Consider the following 25,904-nt stretch of genomic DNA (forward strand, 5'->3'; position numbering starts at 1 on the left):
AACCCATCATCAATTTGAGTAAGAAAAAATTGAATTGCAAAAGACAAAAAACAGAAAAGCTAATAATCTTATAGACTATTTTTAATCTCTTAAAATATCATTCATTCCTTGAAATAGTAATCATCCCGGATTTATTCTTGTTTTTTTGGTTAATTTGAATTTTCATTTTGCTTCCTCGCATACAACTGTATCAAGATATCATGAAATATTGCAACGAAGACCATAAAGAAATTTCACGGTGGCGACTAAGAGTAGTCCTGCTAATACGAAGAGGAAAAAGCATGTACACACCACGAATTTGGAGAAAATTGTTATTAGTTTGGGCGTCATCAAGAATAGTTTATATACACACGGTATCAATGCTCCTATACGCATACAATGTGTTGCACCTGTTCAATTCATGATGAAATGAAACCTGAGTTTCTCATCATGGTCAAACGTAATAAGTCCCTTCGATGTGTTGTTCCCTCCATCTGCATTTTGATTGCTTAGGTCTCTACCGAAGTCAATATTGGGTTCACAATCCAGCATTAACGTTGGAATCTTCTTAATACTGGCATGTACATGCTCTCCTTGCAAAAGAAACGTGCAATCTCTGACCTCCGGATGTAAATTATTATGAATATCAAAAGGTATTTGACTCACAGACAACCCATGACTATCGCATTGAGCAGGGAAGAGCCGGTTCTCATTCTTTTCATGCAAGCCTAAAAAATAATCTAATAACTCGTTATTTTCTTTTGCTCTCTTTCATAACTTCAATCATTTGTGGAATGTGTCTGGATTGGCCCTCAAGTAACTAAATCCATCGGGAACAAGCCCAAGTTAAACAAAAACAACCCTCAAGTAACTAAATCCATTGGGAACAAGCCCAAGTTAAACAAAAACAACTGCATCAAACCAATGTAAATCATGGTTGCTAAGCCCCATTCTATTCACCCACCTTGCGTCATGAATAGCTCGCACAAGCACCATACGATCACGGAAAAAACTTATTTCCATGAGTCACGATCTCTTCATCACCCTCGAATTTGACTCTGGCTAGTCTTCTACCATAAGAAGTCAACTCCTCATCCAATTTCCTAAATTTTCTCTCTCGTTGTGAGCGTAGACTTGTCAACTCTTTCAAATTTCCATTCGAGTTTGTGAATCTGATAGACAGCGGCATTAAAAACCAAAATTACATCATCATAACTTCTCAAAAGAGATATGATAGAAAACAAAGAAAACAAAGGTGTGTTCCATCTAGGATGACATCAAAGTCAAAAGTTCATCACAAAAGTGCGTAGTCTAACGAGGCGGAGGAGTTGCCCAGAAAGTTATGAGAATTCTGGTTATATTTAGAGAAATCTAGCAAGGATTTTTGTAAATCCAAGTTATAGTTGTTAAACTTCAAAATTTTAGGTGTTTTAGACGTTTTTGATGGTGTTGAATCCATTTCTACCATCAAAAACACAATTCATACACTATCTCTACAAGATTTTTTGAAATTTTTTTGCCCGGATTCCAACCACTTTTGGCCGTCCGGGCAATTCCTCCGCCTCGTTAGACAACTCCATCAGAAAATTCGACAAACAGTGTTCCCAAATCAGTCGGACTAAATAGGTTCTGTAGTATGCAAACTATCAACTCAGTTGAAAACCAACTATATAAATAGAGGTCATGCATATGCATACATGTGACCCCAACTATATAAATAGAGGTCATGCATATGCATACATGTGAGCCCAAGCATGTGTTCTTCAATAATCCAATCCCCATAAGCCATTAGGACATTAGCCTTAGCCAAGTTCATTTGTGACATGGGTTCCTTCCCTATACACTTGGTGAAAAGAAATCCCATCAAAAGCATGGCACAATTCTAGGTTATCATCTAACATAGGTTGTAAGATGAATTTTCTCGTAGTTTTGGTTGGTATATATGTTAGTGGTTACTTGTAATATTTTGTACAATCAAGCATTATTTTAACATTAATCTAATTTGATATTTTTATTAGCTAGAATTTTTTTCACTTTTCAAATATTAACACAGGGATGCATTATTTTAGGTTTATTCGGTTAGCATAGTTGTTAGCGAAAGTGTAGATATCTATTGAAAATAGATTCAATTTCTTATAGTACGATTAAAATTCATCTTATGGCAAAAGAAAGAACATGTGTGGGATATTTTCTAGATGATTGTTAATTGTCCACTTTGGTTGTAACAATATTTTTTTGGGTGTTGTTGTCGAATTGTTGGAAGTATTAGGCATATTGTGTGCTTGTGGGATTGTTTCTTTTGCAACTCTCTAAGTTGGGTTTCGTTAAGCTCTGTTTTTTGGCAACTCTAAGTTGGGTTGCCTTAGGACTTTTTTTTGGGAACTTGAAACTATATTGCTTCTAAGGATTCACTATTTCTATGTACAATTGTATTTAACTTTTGTGTGTGCAAACCACAACAAAGAGTCATTAGGGGAATTTTGAAGTCTAAAATGGGCTCCTAAGGAAATTATAAAATAATAGTGGAAATAATAAAATATAATTAGATTACATCATCAAATTTTAGAGGGAAAAAAAAAAATAATAATAATAATAATAATTTTCAATTTATATTTTCAATTTATCTCCCTATGGGTTTACTCAAATTTCGAGCAACAACACTCGTTGGATGCAAAATTTGATTCCTCATCCAAGGAGTACCCATGTTGCATACTTTCGATGGACCCTGCTACATGAAAAATGAGAAATACATGAAAAAACGTTATTGATGCAGAATTTGATTCATCATCCAATGAGTACCCATGTTACATACTTTCGATGGACCCTGCTACATGAAAAATGAGAAATACATGAAAATACTTCTGGAGCAGTGGAATCAGAAAAACATTTCATTTTGGAATGTGATGCTTCCAAAGACATCGGGGTCGCACTAAGTTAGCATCAATTCCTTGGCATTGTATTTTCAGCGAAGGGATTGTTAGAAGGTTGGGTCAGCGCATCATCAATTTAAGTAAGAAAAAAATTAAATTGCAAAAGACAAAAAATAGAGAGACTAATAATCCCATAGACTATTTTTAATCTCGTAGACCTTAAAATATCATTCATTCATTAAAATAGTAATCATCCCTAATTTATTCTTGTTTTTTTCGCTAATTAATAGTAATCATCCCTCATTTTATTTATTTTTTTCACTAATTTGAATTTTCATTTTGTTTCCTCGCATAAAACTATATCAAGATATCATGAAATATTGCAATGAAGACCGTAAAGAAATTTCACGGTGGCGACTAAGGCTAGTCCTCCTAATAGGAAGAGGAAAAAGCAAGATATCATGAAATATTGCAATGAAGACCGTAAAGAAATTTCACGATGGCGACTAAGGGTAGTCCTCCTAATAGGAAGAGGAAAAAGCACGTACCCACCACGAATTTGGAGAAAATTGTTATTAGTTTGGGCATCATCAAGAATAGTTTAATCATAATGTAGACATATACACCCGGTATCAATGTGTTGCACCCGTTCAATTCATGATGAAATGAAACCTGAGTTTCTCATCATGGTCAAACGTAATAAGTCCCTTCGATGTGTTGTTCCCTCTATCTGCATTTTGATTGCTTATATCTCTACCGAAGTCAATATTGGGCTCACAATCCAGCATTAACGTTGGAATCTTCTGAATACTGGCATGTACATGCTCTCCTTGCAAAAGAAACGTGCAATCTCTGACCTCTAGATGTAAATTATTATGAATATCAAAATGTATTTGACTCACAAACAACCCATGACTACCGCATTGAGCAAGGAAGAGCCAGTTCTCATTCTTTTCATGCAATCCTAAAAAATAATCTAATAACACATTATTTTCTTTTGCTCTCTTTCATAACTTCAATCATTTGTGGAATGTGTCTGGATTGGCCCTCAAGTAATTAAATCCATCAGGAACAAGCCCAAATTAAACAAAAACAACCCTCAAGTAACTAAATCCATTGGGAACAAGCCCAAGTTAAACAAAAATAACTGAATCAAACCAATGTCAATCATGGTTGCTAAGCTCCATTCTATTCACCCACCTTGCTTCATGTATAGCTCACACAAGCACCATCCAATCACAGAAAAAACTTATTTCCATGAGTCACGATCTCTTGCATCACCCTCGAATTTGGCACTGGCTAGTCTACCATAAGAAGTCAACTACTCATCCAATTTCCTAAATTTTCTCTCTTGTTGTTAGGTAGACTTGTCAACCATTTCAATTTTCCATTCGAGTTTGCGAATCTGATAGACAGTTGCATTAAAAACCAAAATTACATCATCATAACTTCTCAAAAGAGATCTGATAGAAAACAGAGGTGTGTTCCATCTAGGATGACATAAAAGTCAAAAGGTCATCAGAAAAGTCGACAAACAGTCTTCCCAAATCAGTCGGACTAAATAGGTTATGTAGTATGCGAACTATCAACTCAATTGAAAACCAACTATATACATAGAGGTCATGCATATGCATACATGTGACCCCAACTATATAAATAGAGGTCATGCATATGCATACATGTGACCCCAAGCATGTGTTCTTGAATAATCCAATCCCATAAGCCATTAGGACATTAGCCTTAGCCAAGTCCATTTATGACCTGGGTTCCTTCCCTATACACTTGGTGAAAAGAAATCCCATCAAAAGCATGGCACAATTCTAGGATATCATCTAACATAGGTTGTAAGATGAATTTTCTCGTAGTTTTGGTTGGTATATATGTTGGTGGTTGATTGTAATATTTTCTACAATCAAGCATTATTTTAACATTAATCTAATTTTATATTTTTACTAGCTAGAATATTTTTCACTTTTCAAATATGAACACAAGGATGCATTATTTTAGATTTATTCGATTAGCATATTTGTTAGCGAAAGTGTAGATATCTACTGAAAATAGATTCAATTTCTTATGGTTCCATTAAAATTCATCTTATGGCAAAAGAAAGAACATGTGTGGGATATTTTCTAGATGATTGTCAATTTGTCTACTTTGGTTGTAACAATATTTTTTTGGGTGTGGTTGTCGAATTGTTGGGAGCATTAGGCATATTGTGTGCTTGTGGGATTGTTTCTTTGCAACTCTCTAGGTTGGGTTGCCTTAAGGTCTGGTTTTTGGCAACCCTAAGTTGGGTTGCCTTAGGACTATTTTTTGGGAACTTGAAACTATATTGTTTCTAAAGATTCATTATTTCTATGTACAATTGTATTTAACTTTTGTGAGTGTGCAAACCACAACAAAGAGTCATTAGGGGAATTTTGAAGTCTAAAATGGGCCTCCTAAGGAAATTATAAAATAATAGTGGAAATAATAAAATAAAATTAGATTACATCATCAAATTAAAGGGAAAAAAAATAAATAAATAAAATTAAAAAATAAAAATATATATATATATATATATATATATATATATATATATATATATATATTCAACTTATCTCCCTATGGGTTTACTCAAATTTCGAGCAACAACACTCGTTTGATGCAAAATTTGATTCCTCATCCAAGGAGTACCCATGTTGCATACTTTCGATGGACTCTGCTACGTGAAAAATGAGAAATACATGAAAAAACATGATTGATGCAGAATTTGATTCATCATCCAAGGAGTACCCATGTTGCATACTTTCGATGGACCCTGCTACATAAAAAAAAATGTGATTGCAATCACATTTTTCCATGTATTTCTCATTTTTCATGTAGAAGGTCCATCGAAAGTATGCAACATGGGTACTCCTTGGATGAGGAATCAAATTATGCATCCAACGAGTACTCCTGCTAGAAATTTGAGTAAAAATTTAGGGAGATAAGTTGAAAATATGATTTGAAAAAATTATTTTATTATTTTTTTAACTTCTTATTTTTTTACTCTAAAAATGGTGAATCATCCCCCATGGTTGACATCATCATGTTGAATCCTACTGGTTCTTATAAAGTTTGATTTGGTTGTACATTTTTCTTGGGAGGCCCATTTTAGACCTCAAAATTCCCCTAATGACTGATTATCAAGAAAATTCCATGTGTAGAGTTTGCCCACTTTGTTGAGGAAATGTTTGTGACACCAACGTCGCAAATAATGAGGGGGTCATCATAAAGGTGCTATAAATGGTCTTTTCATGGGACACATTTTGAGTTTGATTAACAAAATACTAAGGTGAGGTTGGTATTCTTGAATGAACACAACCTATTTTGAGAATATATCCTTTTAATGTAAATCTATGTATTTCATCCCTTATAAGCACTAGTTTTGTTAGAAAAATATGTGTTCTACAAGCTATAGTTTTGCATCACTTTAAATGCAAGCTTAATCTTGTAGAGTCAACTTGTATATTTCCTTTATAGTCATTTCATATCCATTTTTTTGTAAATAGATTAATATTAAGTTGTAGGTTTGTAACTATGCTTCACATAATTAGTGCTCTTTTTTAATGTAAACTAGTGTCTCAAATATAAAATGCATGGGCAAAGTGAACTGCAAGAGTTCTGGCATCTATAAGATATGATTCAACCCAAAATATGTACTGCAATCAATAATTGAATAGTTTTATCCTTCAAATTCAAAATTTTTACATCTCTCTGATGTCCAGGGCCATTGTAGTTGGAGTCAATTTTTGTTATAATGGCAATTTATCTAGGCATGTTTTCATTATCTGGAAATTATATATATTATCATAATGAAGTTAACAAACATATATTTGGGTTCAAATTGATATTCAAGCTTTGGCAGCACTTAACTTTTGACATAGATTTGACAATCCCAAAGAAAAAAAGTTGGTAATTCCACAAATGAATAAAAGCACTCAATTACACTATTATATACATGCTAAACAAATGCAATATTGAAGTGATGCTCTAAGTAATGTGTTTATGAATATAAAGGATAGTCAATCCTGATGTAGGATAGTTGATGTTGGTGCTATGTATATGCCATAATTTGAAACCTACAGAGGTAATAATCAATGCCATATACTCTACTTAATAGTTATGATATATCGCAATATCTCTTAGATAATGTCCTTTTCCATTATCTTGTATGATGCCATATGCTTCTAGGAAGTTGCTTAATGTCTACTCAGTTAGTTGTATACCTTCTAGCATTTGAGGATCAGATGCATTATTGAGCAACCTGAGGTGTTCTGACCCTGATTATGGCTTGAAAAACATGAGATGTTATGACCTTGACTATAGCTTGAAATTATTCTATGTTTGTGCAAACCGATTCACATTTCTATTTTATACTTTCTATAATAGATGGCACTTGCCTCATGGCTATTTTTTTTTCAAATGGTGTGGCCTTGTGGCACATTTTTTATTTCAAAATTTAGTGCCTTAGCTAACAAGGATGTTTTTCTCATGGTAATTGCTTTATGAAACCATTCTTTTCAAATGGCTTTTATATGTTTCATCAATTTAAGGAATTTAATTCTGAAATGGTTGATTTTATTTTCTTGTGTTTGTTTGTGCGGAGATATATGTGCCTAAAGGTCTTCTGGAATGTGACCTACCTAGGTATGTGTTCTTTGTTTGTATTCAATGTTCTTATGAACTTTTCCATGTGTTGTAAAGGAAGTTTTATAGTCTCATTATATTGCAAATAGTGATCATAGTTTTAGTAGATATTTTAATTAAAAAAGTAGATGAGATCACATTATTAATAGTTAAATGAATATCTATTGGTTGCAAATTGAAGGGCTCATATTCATCTTCCAACCCTGGACTATCCAAAGAATGGAGCTTCTAGTCCTCAACACTCTCAAATGGTGGATGTTATTGGTTACATAGTTTTTAGAGGCAAACCATTGAATGATTTGAAAGGTGGAGAGACATGTGTGCAATGCATTGGCAACATAGTGGGAATGTTTTGAAGTGATTAAACAATATTTCATGTGTAAATTGTAGCTCAGTCAATATTCAATTGGAAACTCATATTGTAATACTTGACATTTCATATAATAAAATTTGTGGTTGAAATTATTTATGATTGTACTTGATATTTTTTAGTGTTGTAATCAACTTATGAGACTTTGCATGATTCACGTGTGTTTTCATATTAGATGAGAATAACTAAATCATATTAATTTTTTTATGTTGATTGATAATGAACACAAATAAAATGAATATAAATGTGCTAAATTAGTAGTTTATATTGATTAATAATGACCATAAATAAAATTAATATATAATGACTAAATTAGTCATTTATAATTATTATTAATGAAAGTAAATGAAATGAATATACACTACTAAATTAGTCATTTATATAATGAATATAAAACTACAAAAAATAGATAAATGACTATTCATTACAAGGAAGAAACTTTCTAGTGGAAGTTTTTGCGAAAGCCCCTACAAAAAAAGCCCAAAAATCTATTTATAGTGGAGGTGGGCGGACGGATGTTTTAGCGGATGTTTTTTGAATGGTGCGTCTAAAATATACGACCACACCAGTGCTTTACTATCCATACAACAATATTTAAAGAAACTTGTGCTCTAACCAAATGAGTTATGGTGCACAAATTGTATGAAAAAAGGAATACCAAAGATATTTGCGATTTTGTATATATTACTGAACAAGATTCCCATCAGGTGTAGCTCAACTTATATTGTGAAAACTGTCAAATTCCAACCAATCACACCACAAGAAATTGTCACTACAATCTGAAAAATTCAAAGCTGAAGTGGTGTTCCATATGCGAAGAAGCTACAAACTTAACACAAGAGCATCAATTAAATGGTCATAATAAATCAAATTATCACACAATATATCATACATAAACAGATGACTAGACTATTGAGAAAAACATGCAAATTGGAGGAGGAAACACTTATAAAGACAGAGGAAATGGTTATCAAGGTCATGATGGTTACCATGGAGGAAGAGGTCATGGAGGATTAAGATCTAGTAAAGGTTATGGTCATGGTCAAGGCCATATCTATTGCTTTACATGATGGAAGGAGGGTCATATCAGACCCAACTTTCCCCTAAAAGACATAACCAAGCTACATTTTTGTAATATATGTGGATTCAAAAATCACCCATTGGAGGATTGTCCTAAAATTATAGAAAATTAAATTAATAAAATAAATGTCAATCTTCTATATTCAATACCAAAGAAAGAAGTAATGAATTCAAAAAAATTGGATGTCATCCTCAGCTTGGGGGTTGGTCAAGAAAATCCCCCTTATAGAGAATATGTCGTCTGACTAACACCAGGCACTCCTTATCTAAACATCGAGTACCAGGAATAGATAATGAGGGAAACAATCAACTTCTCCTAAAATATTGAATATGGAAAGTCTACAAATAGACAAAATCGCAATGCAATGTCAAAAAAAAACAATTTTATCAAAGTATTTCTAGAATTACTAAAAGCAAAGAAAACAGTTAGTTGATTGATCAAACTACTAAATATATCAAGAGAATACATTGAGGATCAACACTCATACAAGAATATTCACCAATTATCTCAAGAAAAGCTTCATGAAGATTATGATCCTCTAGTCAACTTGGAAATCAATGGACATATGGTAAACTAGGCCATGGTTGACTTTGGATCACAATTAAACATCCTCCCTCCAAATCCTTGGGAAAATTTGGGTTGAACAATGTTGCAAAGAATGAAAAACTATTTAAATCTAACAGATCAAATATTTTTGGAGCCATTTGGCACCTTAAAGAATGCCCAAACCATCAATAATGAGTATTCTAACTTTCATTGAATTTAAAGTTATCAACCTAGTCAAGGGAATGTCGACATAATCAGCACTATTCAGATTACCATGGGGAAGAAAAATAAAAGAAAGTATTTCCTTGGAAAGAAACAAAATAAAGCTTGAAGGAAATGATAGGAAAATTGAAATGCCCCTCAACCTGTGAGAGGGAAAGCCCTAGATAGAATCCTAAGATGACTCACAAATAAAACAACACTATCAAGTCATGCATGAAAACAGGGATAATGTTGAACAAAATACAATAGGAGAGATTTTAATTGGTTTTCCCTTCTCCATTGGTAAAACTCAAATGTAGAATTCTATGAATGGAAATTAAAGAAGTACAATTCGAAAGATAATGAATGTTGGTTTATTGAAACAATTCTAATTAGGAGGAGTTGACCATTCTTTTCCATCAAATCAATACCCATCCTCTAAAAAATAAAGTGAAACAGAATTCAACATTGCTTCCAACAAACCTAAAATCCAGCTCAGATACTCCTATAGGATTCAATGAGTGTAACTCCCTGCCAAATCATGTTGATGAAGTTTCTAAAATGGTTGGAAACCAAGAAGAATGCAGGGTCCTGTCCAAACTTTTACAAGACACGCGGCTCAATTGTGTTATACTCATTCCCCCCATCCCACACCCCCAACTTTAGACTTGGACAACCATCACGATATACTTCTTCGAATGATTCAGAGGAAAAAAACCTATCAAGAGGTGAATATCTAAAAATTCAAGCCGGGATGCAATCCTACAGCTCGTATTGAACATTATGAAAATGAATGGAAAAATATTAGCTAAAGAGATGAAAGAGTTGGCCCCATATGTTCCCATAAATGTTGGACAACTTTCCTAATAGATGGTATAAATTCAAGGAAGCACGAGCAATCTTCAAATTCAAGGAATTAAAGGAAATTTCCATAAAAGACTTTGAATTCTGACAAGAGGAAGAAGAGCTATAACAAGTGGCCCAACATATATGAGAATCCACAAAAAGTCTAGATTCAACTAAAACAACAAGAAAAAGAAAAATTAAAGTTGAACCCACTTCAACTTCGATTTATAATCTTGTGTCATCAACCAGTCAACCAAATGGTTTCCCAACTCGAATTAGAAAGCATTATAACACCAAGACCTAGCTTTTGATGGAAAAACAATCAGCCAAATACATAAAGAAAAATGTAAATTTAATGATCTTTAAAAGAATGGAGGGAAAAAAGAAAAAATTTGAGAAGCTTGACTCCCCTGCCTCCCCACCAGCATATCAAGAAGAAAAAATTAAAAATTGAAAGCTCGAGGAAGTGAAAGCTCCTGATTAGATAGATGTGAATATTAAATTCAAAGAAGTTGACATCTCTAATGATGATCAACCATAATTTGTTCAACTAGGGGATTATTGATCGGATAAACATACATCTAAATTTGTCAATCTCCCCAAAAAATATCAAGATGTGTTTTCCAGTGATTATAAATATTTAAAGAGACTTGTCAAAAAAATGGGCGAAATAAAAATTGATCTTATTCAAAAAGCCAAGCTTATAAAAAAAAAATACCATATAAATTGGCTCATAAATACAATTCCATAGTATAGAAGGAAATCAAATGGATGTTGGTAGAAAACATCACATACCCCATGGAAAGATTGGAATGGAAAAGTCCTATGGTTGTTTAACGTGAAAGGAATGACATAAAGAAACTAAAAATCTATCTTGACTTTCGAGATCTCAATAAATTCATAGTAATAAATCTATTTCCCACTCCATTTATTGATGAAATAATAGACGTCGCAAGTCATGAATGTTATTATTTCACAAATAGTTTCTTGAGCTACTACCAAGTCCTAGTTGTAGAAGAGGAACAAGAAAAAACAACTTTTGTCTCAAAATTTGGATCGTTTGGATAGGAGTCATGCAAACACATCAACAATTTTTTCAAGGATAGTAGTATTTAAGATTCTCAAGAATATATAAGATAATGATGGTCTATTTTGATGATTGGATTGCCTAGAACCTCTTGAAAAATCACATTAAGTGGCTCAGATTGATGCTAGAAAGATGCAGACAAATTCATATGTCTCTTAATATCAAGAAATGGATATTCACCACACCTATTGGAATATTTTTGGGTCACATAGTATGCAAAGATGAAATGAAGCCTCTAGCTAATATATTATATATATATATATATATATATATATATATATATATATATATATATATATATATATATATATTTCTGAGACATACAGGATATTATAAGATATTCATCCAACATTATTTTGATATTACATTTCCCATTGTTGAGCTTCTAAGAAAAGATGTCAAGCGTGTATAGAGAAAAAAATGTAATGAATCATTCGAACAACTAAAAAAGAACTTAGTGGAGGCATTCATACTCAAATTTCTCGACTGGACCAAGAAATTCTATGTGCATGTTGATGCATCAAATGTCGTAGTCAAATATATACTAGCCCAAACCGTTAGTGACATAGTCAACCACTCGAACGCATATGCCAGTCAGAAGTTAAATAAAGAAAAAATGAACTATTTGACTACAGAGAGAGAATCACTTGCCATAATTTTCACAGTTCAAAAATTCCAACACTATCTATTATCCAATCAATTTACATACTTTACAGACCATCATTCCTTGAAGTATCTTGTCAATAAAATGATACACCAGGGAAGGATTTGTTAATGGATGTTACTATTCCAAGAGTTTGAGTTCGACATAATAGTTTGACAAGTCAATAAAAATGTCAACATGAACCATCTATCATAAATCAACATAGAAGAAGACATGATAAGCATCGATGATGATCTTCCTGATGCAAATTTATTCAAAATTGAAGCTACTATGGTTGAATCAACAAAAATAATCAAATTATTACATCAAGACAAGGCTCCAGAGGACCTCCCATAAAAGGAAAAAAAAAAAACATGTTAGTTACGAAAGACGTACCATTCACACTAATGAATCGATATTTGTATAATTCGGGACCTAATGAAGTACTTAGAATATGTGTGTTAGAACATGAATGGGAAACATCATATATTAAGCACACAAGGGTCCTGCTGGCGGCCATTATGCAATAGCAAGAAAGATCCTCCAATCAAGTTTATGTTAGTTGATTCTATTCAAATATTGTTGAACAATAATCAAGCATTGCGATATTTTCTGAAGGATGGGTTGACCATTATGGAAAAATGAAATTCCACTGAAGTCGGTTAATCCCAGTCTGCCTTTCAAAATCTAGGCTATCAACTTCATTGGACCATTCCCCTAAAGAGAAAAAAGAACAAGTGCAAAGTATATTAAAACTACAGTGGGATATCTAAATAAATGGGCCAAGGTAAATCTTATCGAATCATGTACAAACAAGTTGTAGTGAAGTTTATTTATGAAAATATCATCACAATATTTGGGTGCCCCTTAACTCTTATTGGCGACCGAAGTACTCATTTGACCAACGTAAACTTTGAAACGGGAACTCTAGCCAAAAACCCCAAAAAAACATGAAAAACAGTCCAAAAAACGAAGTGTGTATTCTGGAATGATGCTTTTTTTTCTAGGGTTTATTTTCAACATATTTAAAAAATGACGTAGTAAAGGAAGAGAGGGTACCAATTTTTCTATGTAAAATAAATGAAAAAACGCACTAATGTTTTTATTAGAATAACATTTTTCTTTCCTATGTATAATTTCAACATTTTTTAGTAATTAAGATAAGGATAAAAGAATGGGATCCGAAACACATTAAAATTCCATCAATTTTCATCCATGTTGTTAAACATATAATAACATGACATTAAAGATCGCTAAAATTCTAATTGTTTTCAACCATAACATTAAACAAACAAAAAAACAAAAATTGGAAATTTTTCAACCATAAAATTAAAAAACTCTAAGTTTTCAACACATTTAAACCATAACATTATGAACAAATTACATGACTAAATTAACCAAAATATCAATACTTGTAGATTGAATGAAACATAAATTATATCTCTAAGTTATTGTTGCATTGTGAATATTCTAAACAATAAAACTCATCATAATTAAAACATATAATCCAATACACATAAAAATGACTCATAACTTCATTTAACATCATATGGAAATCAAAATTTTTATTTTAAGATATGATGCAAACATCAGTTATATAAATTGCCTTAACAATTATTCAAAATCACTCATATCTTCTTTCACACCATCAGAATTCACATATTCAGATGAATGACTGAATGCAGATGAAGATGTTTCATATTCTTCTCTTTCATCAACTAGTGCCCCATCTGAGTCCACATGCATGCCCACCATCTCAGGTTTCAAAATTATTCTAGATCTATAACTGGGTTCAGCAGACTCTCATCTCAACATTGTTTCTTCTAGTAACAACCTTTTCAGAATCTCTATCATCCTAAAGTGAAGAGTTCCTCCCTTTTTTAAATTGAAGTCATAAACAAGTATGTCAACATCCTCCAATTTTAAGAGGTCTATGCAATGACGATTTATATTTGTACCCTTTCTTTTTCTATTTCCGCCAATTTTTTTATCAACTACCATCTCTGGCCTGTACACACCATTGAATGGGTGTGTATTTGTGGCATACCAATGTACTTCAACACCCGCAAAATCTTCATTTTCTGTAATGACCTTTATAACCTTAGAAACCCAGAATGATAGTCATTGGCATCTCCATCTACTAGCACTGTGATCATGCAACCCTCCTTAATAACCCCTGTAAAGGTCTTCCGTGGCTTCACGTTGTGCACGAGATCTACGGAACCAATATACATTTCTCTTTCCTCTACCTGTGAAGAATTAATAATACCTTGAGATTGTTGTTGTTCAACAATGTTTCTTTCCTCATGTTCATTTGATTGTGGCCAAATAAATGGATTTTTCAAAGGTATATCTTCATTTTTTGTTCTTGAAATGGTATCACTTTGATTATTGAAAAAAGACTCCCACCAAACTGAATCAAAAATATCAAAGTACTCATATGTAATCTAATACATTTTTTAATTTCTTCCAAGCAATCAGAATAATTTATATCTCTATTATGCCTGTGTGAAGTATGAACTTCAGCAACTGATTGTAATAAAAATATATTTTACGTAAATATTGGATGATCTGGAATGAACTTCAAAAATTCCAAACCTGATGACGACACCCATTCTACAGTGGTTGAATACTTCTTGCCCCATATTAGTGTTTCTCATCAACTTTTTTGATATGAAATTGGTGTTGGAAGCTAACGTCATTATGTTGTTCAATGCATTTCTCCTCACCATGCGATCCCAGAATAAACCTTCGCATGTCAACAATGTCTTCCAACACATGAAAAATAGGCTTTGGCATGTATGATTTTTTAATACATTCAATTAATGATGGCAAGCTCCCAACATCCTTCCTCCTCAATGTGACTAAAAAACGACTGAACATCTTATCAATATGGTCATGAGTGTGCCCAAAAAAAAAGGAAACCAACCTTTACCTTCTGAAATATTCTCAATTCAACAAGCATGTTTAGATATCCAAAAACAATCTGATTTTTGTTTTCACAACCAGTGTTGTCCAATTGTAAATACAAAACTTCAGGAAGATTACGAGACCAATGAGAAAGCACATCATGAATTATGGTTATTTTCATATTTGCATCATTATGAATATTTGGATTTAAGTATACCATTGGCAACGTTTTCCCATTGAATACCATACAACTGACCAAGCGATACTGAATAAAATTTTCCTCATGTAAATTTTAGGGTGTGCGAACAAAATGTCGTAGAAGTGTTTTCTTCTGGTCCATACCATCAACTATCAAACCCAAATATTTATTTGGATTATCATAACACTTCTTTCTATGCTTGTACAACTTTTTCCTTTCACTTGTTTGTTGTTCACAATGCTCTTGAAGCGCTTTGACAATGGAATCTACACAACATAAAAGAAAGTCATTAATAAATACGTTTTCATAGTTGATGACTATACAATTTTAAAAATGAATGTTATGAATGCTTACCTCTTTCTGTCCCTTCACATTTATCACTTTTTTATTTAAGAGAAGCACATGTACTGCAAACCCCAATCCTTGTCTTCTTAGGAATACGTACATTGTTGAATTATTTCTTCCATATCTTCACAAAATATTGATATGTAATAAATCGACTATTTCCTTCAACTCTTTATACATATTCTTTGTATAAGTTATAGATTTCTCGTCTTGAGAAATTATCTAGAATATATATTGTCTCTATATTTGGCATACACTCTCTATGCTTTGAAAATAAGTCTTTCATCCATGACATTGCAGTATTTGATAATGGCCCAAACTGTCGTTTATGACGTACTTCTGAATAAAATGTGGGATCCTTTTCCAAATTTTCTTGGATTCTTGACAGATGAAAATTACTCATTGAATGAAACATTTTGAAAGCCTTTCTATAGATAAATAAAGACCCAATATGATAATCATAACCTGACAATGTAGATTGCATGCACCCCACTAAATATGAATTTTGCATGCTTTTATTTATTGACAAATATCTCTTCCTTCTCTCCAATGCAAACTTGAAATCCGTATGTTTCAAGAAATCATTTTGACAACATTCACTTGAAATGAGAGCACTAATAGAACTTCTTCTCGTGATATATTCTGCTCTACCCCTTATATAACTAGGACATCTTGGATTGAAACGAAAATTTTGCTCCTACTCCTCAATACAATATTTGTTGGCAACATCTCCATCATTTAATCATCATCTGTATAAGAATTTTCATCATCATGAGGAGGAATTTTATCCTCACTATGATCATATGTGCTTTTGAAATACTGACTTGGAGGATATTCTTCATCTTGCCCTTCACCAGTGCTACCCTCATAGTCCTTACAATTAGGACTAAATGGAAAATTTGACTCTCTATTTATTAGATATTCTTCATCATGTGCATTGTCAGTGTTGCTCTCATAGTCAATAGGATTAGAAATACGTGGAAGATGTGACTCTTTACTTACTAGAAATTCTTCATCCTACCCTTCATCGTTGTTGCTCTCATAGTCCTTAGGATTAGGACTAAGTTTTTCATCATGCCCTTTGTCACTATTGCTCTCATAGTCCTTAGGATTAGGATTAAGTGCTTCATCATGCCCTTCGTCACTAATGCTCTCATAGTCCTTAGGATTAGGACTAAGTGGAAAATGTGACTCTCTATTTACTGGAAATTCTTCATCCTACCCTTCGTCACTACTACTCTCATAGTCCTTAGGATTAAGACTAGGTGGAAAATGTGACTCTCTATTTACTAGAAATTCATCATTTTTCCCCTTGTCACTACAGCTCTCGTAGTCCTTAGGATTAGGACTAAGTGGAAAATGTGACTCTCAATTTATTGGAAATTATTCATCTTGGCCTTCATCACTGTTGCTTTCATAGTCCATAGGATTAAGACTAAGTGGAAACGGATTCTCGATTTATCAGAAATTATTCATCCTGGCCTTCATCATTGTCGCTCTCATAGTCCATAGGATTAGGACTAAGTGGAAACTGTGACTCTCGATTTATTGACAATTTTTCATCCTAGCCTTCAGCACTGTTGCTCTCATAGTCCATAGGATTAGGACTAAGTGGAAATTGTGACTCTTAATTTATTAGAAATTCTTTATCCTAACCTTCATCATTGTTGCTTTCATAGTCCATAGGATTAGGACTAAGTGGAAACTGTGACTCTCGATTTATTGGAAATTCTTCATCCTGGCCTTCATCACTGTTGCTCTCATAGTCCATAGGATTAGGACTAAGTGGAAACTGTGACTCTCTATTTATTTGAAATTCTTCATCATGCTCTTCATCATTGCTGCTCTCATAGTCCATAGGATTAGGACTAAGTGGAAACCGTGACTCTTTATTTATTTGAAATTCTTCATCCTGCCCTTCATTAGTGCTTGTTGGCCAGATAAATCGATCTTGCAGACAAGGCCGATCTCCCTAGCATCAAAAGATATCTAGCAACAAGCAGACAAGCAAATCTATCTTTCTCTAAACATATTGCGATTCATTAATAAAAACTATAGAGGTGTTTAGACCCTACCTTAAGTCCAACGCTAGTTTGTAGCAGCCACCCTTCAACCGTCCGAAAGAGTTTCCTTTTGAGAACCTACAAACACAAAGAAGAAAACATCAAATAACACCTACATAGCTAATATCATAAATCATGTTCCCCGGATGCGGGTGCTATGTTGCATCACAAGGACGCGCCACTTGCCACGGATGAGAGGACACGAGCCGGACGAAGCCCTTTAAGGCCTCTCGCCGCCACCTCCTCAAGCCGGGCAATGCAGCATACCAGCCTTAATGAAGGCGCAGGGACCATAGCTGGAGTTGATGGCCGCATTCAATGCGGGAGAACTTCGAAAGAATGAGGAGGGCGATAAGAATGGCAGCTTGGGGGCAGTCGCGGCTCAAAGCGATGGTGTTCATGCTCAGAATTCTGAGAATTGCGGGGTTACTGTTGACTTGGGGGAGGCTGGCCGACTGCTGGTCCTCCCTGGTTCTTACCTGCGTGCATTTGTGTGTCACACGGAGCCGAATTGGAAGGGAATACTGTCTGAGAAGGAAGCTGCTGGAAGTATGGTGCGAGAAAGAATGCCATGTCGAAGAGGCAGAGGTTCAGGGCGTGCCAGATCCTCTCGCGGGCCCGCAGCAGACACTCATCACCACTGCTGCTGCTGTTACTGCCATCGACGAGTGGGAGCTGCCCCTGTGCAGGCTAGCCAATTCGTGGAGGCTGGAGGGTCCAACAATGGTGAGCCAAGGCTACCTGCGTTTGGCTCGGTTATTTTCACATTGGGCAATTCCAGAGATAATGCGGGTATCAATGCCCACATATCTGTGTTATTCACCAGAGTCCCTGAGGAAAATGAGGAAGGTATGCCGCGGCCACCTGCAGTGGAAAACCCCGTGGAAAACGAGGGAGGAATTCCCCTGGAGCATGAAGGAAGCCTGCCACAGTCTCTGGCGGAAGTACGTAGGGTGGTTGACAAAGGAAAGCGCCCACAGGGTGAGGCTTCAAGCTCGGGGGGCACATCAATGCGGGAGCACCACCACTCTTCCAGCCATGCGCGTGAACCTGAATTGCCAGCCTTCATGGATGGCTTACCCGAGGGACATGGATGGGCGTGGATTCGGGAGGCGGAGCCAGAGGATGAGCCTGAGGAAGCTGCGACCGAGGACTAGGCCCAGGTGGCACTCCCGCGTTCTTCCAGGACGCGTGTGGGATCGAGGACGGTTCAGTTTTCTTTCTTGTTGTCTCGTGTCTTACTTGGCTGGTTTCCTGTTCAATGTTGTCACTTGGTTTCATGTGTCTACTGTTGTTACTTGTTTTCTTTTCTGTTATGGATAGTAGCGTCTTTGCTTTGGGCCTTATGCGCATGCCCTGTAGAAGTCTGAGTAATGGAATTTTTGAACTCTGCCCCTGCGTGGGTTTCACAGAGATGTTTAGTTGCTTTTTGTTAATGGATGCACTGGTTAAAACTGGGAACATTACCAGGTGCAATTGGTTTTGGAATCTGTCACAGCTGCCCATGGAGCCACCAATGGACATGGGCAGCCAGATATCCCGAATGTAAGTTTCAGCTGTACATATTAATACAAAAGTAGGTAGTGTTGCTTAGAAAAAAAAAACATCATAAATCATGTTCATTGTGGTGATCAAGGAATCCATAAAATAAACCATAAAACACAGCTAATCGAAAAAAACAAACTTATTTGTATTAACTTTGAAATAGAAGAAACTTACAACCTTTTCAACCTTAATGTTGAACAAGCTCTTCTCAGGGTCCGAAACAGGAATCTCCTTTACTTTGACAAGCCTTACACTCTTCCAAATGAGATCAAAGAGGTATGTAATCTCTCCTCATAAAAGCTCAATTAGGAAGACTAAGTTCTAGCAGCATTTCACCTCAAAAATATTCAGCTTTCAACCTCCTCAGTAACCAGCCCAATGCTTCATTTTATAGTGCAGAGGAAGGAGGTTACAGGTCCACCTATGAAGAGATAAAGTCCTCCTTCAAAGGGATAAGCTCCTCACATTAAGGGGTTAGCTCCTTAAGGTATGGGATGCATGAACCTTAAGGGAGCGAACTTGCCACCTCAAGATTCCTTCCAGAAGCTTCTAGAAATGACTCAAAGTGAGTTTTTAAGAATATACTTGTGCCTTTTTAACTTTTACAAGGGTCCGCACCCATAACGCAGAGACAGAGTAGTCAGGTGCGCAGGAGACATGACCATTAGGTGCGGGACCGTAGGTAATGATGAGAGAAAGTGCGGAACCAGAGTTTTAGAGACTTTTGAGGACTTTCTCTTATTTTCAAGGCTTGATATGAATAAATGAGGCTTAAGACTTGCAAAGGAGGAAAGTATGAGTGGTAATGGACTCACACAGATTGCAGAATGTCAAGGTGACAATTTCTTGTGCAACAGATTGCCCCCTAAAGTGCGAAGTTGTAATAGATGAAGATAGAGTTTGTCATCTATGAAGAGTAAAGTACTTTATCATTTCAAGGATCATCCTGTGGACACTCCAGTCAGAACCTGTAAAAAAATTCAATGCAAAATATATATATATGTGTGTGTGTGTGTGTGTGTGTGTGTGTGTGTGAACATATCGTCGCTGAGGTAGGCATTCCCATACTCAGATCAAAACTGACTAGAAAATTGACTAAATTGTTCTGATACAGGAATGATTTTGTAATACATCACGAATATCAACATATGTAGACACAGTATGGGTGCAGCCATCTATTTATGAATAGTCCACTGTATAATGAATAACAAAATTCCTCACAGCCTGGATGGTAGAAACTAGATCCAGGGTCTTGATTTCTGCTTCCCGAACTAGTACGATTCTATCCATGTGAATGAATGTGTCGAAGTCGAACATGGTAGAAACCACTTGATTACCAGTCAATGATGTGAACTGTTAACAAGTGTGAGAGAAACCACCAGTAATGTCAATGGCTCTCAAAGTACTCAGTACAATCCATGAAATGTGAATAAATGAGCTGATGTCGAACATGTCACAAAATCCTTTGATCGAAGGTCAATGATGCAACCTATCATCAAAGGCGAGAAACCTGCCATTAGGGCATGCAAATTCCAAGGTACTAACGATTTCTAGATCATCTTTCTAGATAATGAGCTGAAGTTGATAGAAAGCGATCTGTTGTAGGCAAGCCCACAACACGAAATCATAGATCAAGTTTTGAAGAAATATATTTGGCAAGGACTAACTCAGGGATGGTCAAAATGGATGACAAATATTTTGTAGATGAATGGTTTATTTGAACTGATCTCTTGAACACATAACGACACTGCAGATGGTTTGGTGACAATTGACCCAAAGCTAATACCCAGAAACCGGCTGAAGACTTTCAATATGGTTTGATTAACTGTTAGGCAAAGGATTTCCCAACCCAGGTGAACAAAAAGTGTCGTGTTCAAGAGTCGTTAACTGCTTTTCTAAAACACAAAATGTAACAAACAGGTTCATTTTTGTCTCTTTTCCCCCACCATTTCTGGCAAGTACCTCTTTATTTTTGACAAGCTTGAGGAGGATAGCACTAGCTTGTTTATAAGCTCATCCTTCGGATGAGTCCAACTTAGTTTAAAACTAGAACCCTGAGAAGGAGTGGTTCGTTCCTGTTTAAAATTGAACAGTTCCTTTACTGTTAAATTTTAACGAGTCCAGTATAGGAAAAACTCGGTGTTTTTAAATTTTAGGGAGTCAGAAGAAAAACTTAAGAAAACTCCATGGGTGTCCTTTTTCGTAAATTTGTGTCCCCCAAGCCCGAAAAAAGTATAAAATAATACTTGAGAGAACCGCTTGACCATTACGATCAAGGAGTACTTTTCATAATTAGTGGCCCCGATCTGAAAAAGTAAAAAAGCGATCGAAAACACGTCGTTTTATAACCAATATCGAACTTGAAACGACAAAAGTCTGACAATCTTTTCATATTTATACGGTAAAAAAAGAGCTGTAAGTGGACCGCCTTTTAAATTCTGTTTAACGAGTTAAAAAGGAAAAACTCGGCAATCTTTTCATATTTTATGAGTCAGAAAAGAGCTTAAAGAGGACTCCAATGTTTCACTTTTTCGTAAATTTTTGAAAGAGCCCGAAAAAGTGATAAAAGTACTCTTTGTTGAAAATGATCAATTTTCCCCGAAAAATCCAATATTCTGCACAAAAATTCAAAACATTACTCATACTTGTTCAAGATAAATAAAAACGTATCAAAAAGTTACTTTTGTATAGTGAAAAATAAATAAACTAAAAATTCATTTATTAAAAAAATCTAAAAAGAGCTTTTGTAATTTCATTTTTACCATTTGATTTCAAAGTGAGAAGTGAGATATTTTGGGTAAGAAACTTCCTGTGAAGATTGCAGAAAATCCATCTATTGGAATAGAAAACCGTCATCTCCAGGTAATCCACATCATCCTTATCTTGCATTTTTCATTTTAGGGCTTTAAAATTGATTTTTCAAGAAGAATTTGATTTAGAAAGTCACTCGCGGGGGTCCGCAGGTGCAACATGTGGCCCCTGCGGACCCCGACTTTTTTCTACAAAGAAAAAATTTGTGGGTCCGCACCTATTGCTTATGATGCGTGCGGACCTACGCACTGTCTGTAACCAGCGGGTGCGGACCCCGCGAAATGGATTTTAAAATTTCAAATTTCTCCATTTCCGCCCAAAAATTTTGAACTAAATTGTTCTAATACGTCTTTTTTGCATTGTAGGACATACAAAATTCTTATTTGGCGGGAACGCAAACATGAGGATGTAGATCTTGCCGCAATAAATCATCCACCCACATTGAATGCATTGAGAGCATGCGAACTGTTTAAGTTCTGGGCCATACCAGGCATGAGGGCCCAAGTAGACTTCTTGCAATGGCTGGTAGACAGGTGGAGCATACAGGACCAGTGTTTCATGATTGGTGGCCACCGGCTCGAAATTGAGCTAGAGGACATATATTTTTTGACTAGTTTGCCCAAGAGAGGTGAACAATTATCTCTTTTCGGGACTAGGCCAGGTGGCCAGTCTGTCGCTAGTCTCCGATTGGAGTTTTGCAATGATCAAACAAAGGACAAATGAATCGATATTAAAACTATCGACCGTCCTGAACTTAAGGTTATTGCATTCACTGTCACCAGACTATGCGGGAGTGCAACATTGCATGTAGCTACTGGATCCCAAATGCAAATGGTTGTAGACTGTTATCGAGGTACCATATTCAATTGGTGCGAGGCTGTGTTGGCGAATGTAAAAGGCCAACTAACCAGAGCAAAGAACGGACAACTAAAAAACTTTGGATACGGTTTCCTGATTGTGAGCTTTGGTCTAGAGAGGGTCCCTATGCTGGTCCCACAGCAGCTTTCTGTTGAGGCTGGTCTTCCTCGAGAGCCTAGGATAATGCGTTGGGTTGTAGTGATGGCCCGTCATCTTGAGGAGGGTTCAGAGGTTGTTCGATTTCTGCCTGAGTATTTTTGTTGGTTGAGGAACCAACTTTTTTTGATTTAGGATTTTCCATATGTCGGGATGGATTATTGCGGTGACCTAGACATGATTCTTCCACCAAGAGAGCAGTGGGATGATTCAAGTAAAATCATTTTCAACACTTTCTAAGTTTTAACTAAATTTTTTGTTTTTTAAATCGTCCAAAACTGACAATAAAAAGTTTTAAATGAAAATGTGGGTCCACGACGACCAGTCACTCTCTAGATTTATGAGAGAAGACACCCAGTTGCATCAGTACCGGCCCCATAGGACCAATCTACAGAGACCTTGACCAAATTGGAGAATCATCTAGAGCGTTTGACAGCAGACATTCCATAGACTGGAATAAATGATATTCCACTTAGGTTACAGCGATATGTGATTGGGGTCCTAGGACCTTTTAGGAGGTTCCTTTGCAGGGTGGCCCGAGCAGTGGTTTCTTATCATGATCATCACCAGGGATAGGATGATTGTTTTTGTAGACTCATACGACATTTTATGTCTTTTTGTACTATCATTTTTGTCGATCATAAGGTATTTTTCAACCTATGATCGAAGACGATGTATATTTGACACACTTCTGCTATGCTATGATATATCATTATTACCGGCTATCTTGTGTAACATGTTATTGAATGTTTTTAAATTTACTGTTTTGATTATTGCAAATGTCTATTTATCATACGAGAAGCAATTGCATCTGCTAATGTATTTAAATGTCTTGGAATATGCTGATATTCAATGTAATCAAATTCACGTTCCAAGAGACGAACTCTCAAAAATAATCTTAATAACACTGGATTTCTAATGGCATAAACCCTGTTAAGTTGTAATACAACGAGTTCAGAATCTAGCCTAACAATCAAACTCCGGATCCAAAATGAGATGGATTCAGATAATAACTCAATCACTACACTATACCCTGTAATGTTATTCATTGTTTGACCGAGGCTTACCCCATGCATAGATACTAACTCATCAGAGGGTGAATAGATAACCCAAGCTGCGGAAGAAATGTTCCGTGTATTACGACAAGCACCATCAGCAAAACCAATGTATGTTTGAAGAGACGTCGACATCTGCAATATCAAGAGTAAAATCAAGATAAGCAGGAATAATGATAAAAGCACTCTCTAAACTAGGCACACTTTTCTAATCTAAAACACACCAGCTAGAAAGAAACTAATCTAACAAAAATCTCCACACCAAAATTTAAGCATAATATCTCTTCAGATAAAGCCCATTTCTGGGTTTACCCAAAGAGACACCGTCAAAATCTACCAATTCATAGGCCCCTTTTGCCAGCTTTCGCTTAACAATATAAGGACCATGCCACATAGGTACAAATTTTCCAGCCCCTAGCTTATCATTTGCTTGATCGTATAGTAAAACTAGGTCTCCTTCCGAAAAATTACGAGGTGTAACATTTCGGTCGTACTGAGCTTTTATTCGTTTCGCATGAGTTTCGATTGCTAATGCAGCATTGCGTCGATTCTCATCTAGCTGAGCTAAGTACAAAAACGTTTCTCTTCTCCAGAAGTGGCTGGGAGTAATTCTATGGCTATTTGCAATGACGGAATTCCGCATTCAATAGGTAACACTGCCTCTAAACCGTAAACCAGTTGAAAAGGAGTGAAACCAGTTGATGTTTTTACTGAGGTTCGATATGCCCAAAGTGCTAAAAATAACATGTTATGCCAATTCGACCTATGAATACCAATAATTCGTTGGATCATAGTGACTACAAATTTATTGATAACTTCAACCAGACCATTAGCTTGTGGGTAATATGGAGTAGAACTATCGTGACGCAGGCCAAGTTGATCTATCAGTTCAATCATCATCATGTTTCGAAAATGACTTCCATGATCAGTAATAATAGCTTGAGGAACACCGAATCTAGCAATTATATGATTGAAAACGAAAGTTGCAGCAATTTTTCTGTCTGCCGAAAATGTAGGTATCGCCTCGGCCCACTTAGTAAAATAATCTACCACTAGGATGATATATGCATGCCCCCCAGCCGAATGATGGTTACATGTAATAAAGTCAATACCCCACTTTGCGAAAGGACCAACAGCAATTATAGGGTGGAGAGGAGCGGGTGGTGCACGCATCTTACGATCAAAAATTTGAAAATTGTGGCATTTCCGGACTGCATAGATACAATTGTTAAATAAGGATGGCCAGAAATAACCAGCGCACAATACCTTTTGGGCTATGGCGTACCCAGACATATGACCACCACATGCTCCAGAGTGACAGTCATTTAGAACCTTTTCAGCTTCTTCATGAGTATGACAACATTAGAAATAGAATCCGCCCCACGACGATAGAGTGTATCACCAATAATATTGTATTGTTGGGATTGGAAACATATTTTCCGTCGCTGAGATCGTGAGATTTCAGGGCGAAAAGATTGGGTTTGGAGATAAACTATAATATCTCCATACCATGGATCAAGAGTATTCATAAGAAACAAGGATTCGTCCGCAATGGGTTCTTCCGCCACAGTTTCAGTATCAATATGCGGGAAATCACACATTAGTTCTGCAAAAACCAAAGATTTCTTTGCCTTGGATTTTTCAAATTCCAAGTCAAATTCCTGCAGG

The sequence above is a fragment of the Pinus tabuliformis genome, chromosome 2_2 (assembly GCF_031772625.1).
Source record: "Pinus tabuliformis cultivar Carrire ecotype Pingquan chromosome 2_2, CPIR1, whole genome shotgun sequence".
In the NCBI taxonomy this organism is placed as follows: Eukaryota; Viridiplantae; Streptophyta; class Pinopsida; order Pinales; family Pinaceae; genus Pinus; species Pinus tabuliformis.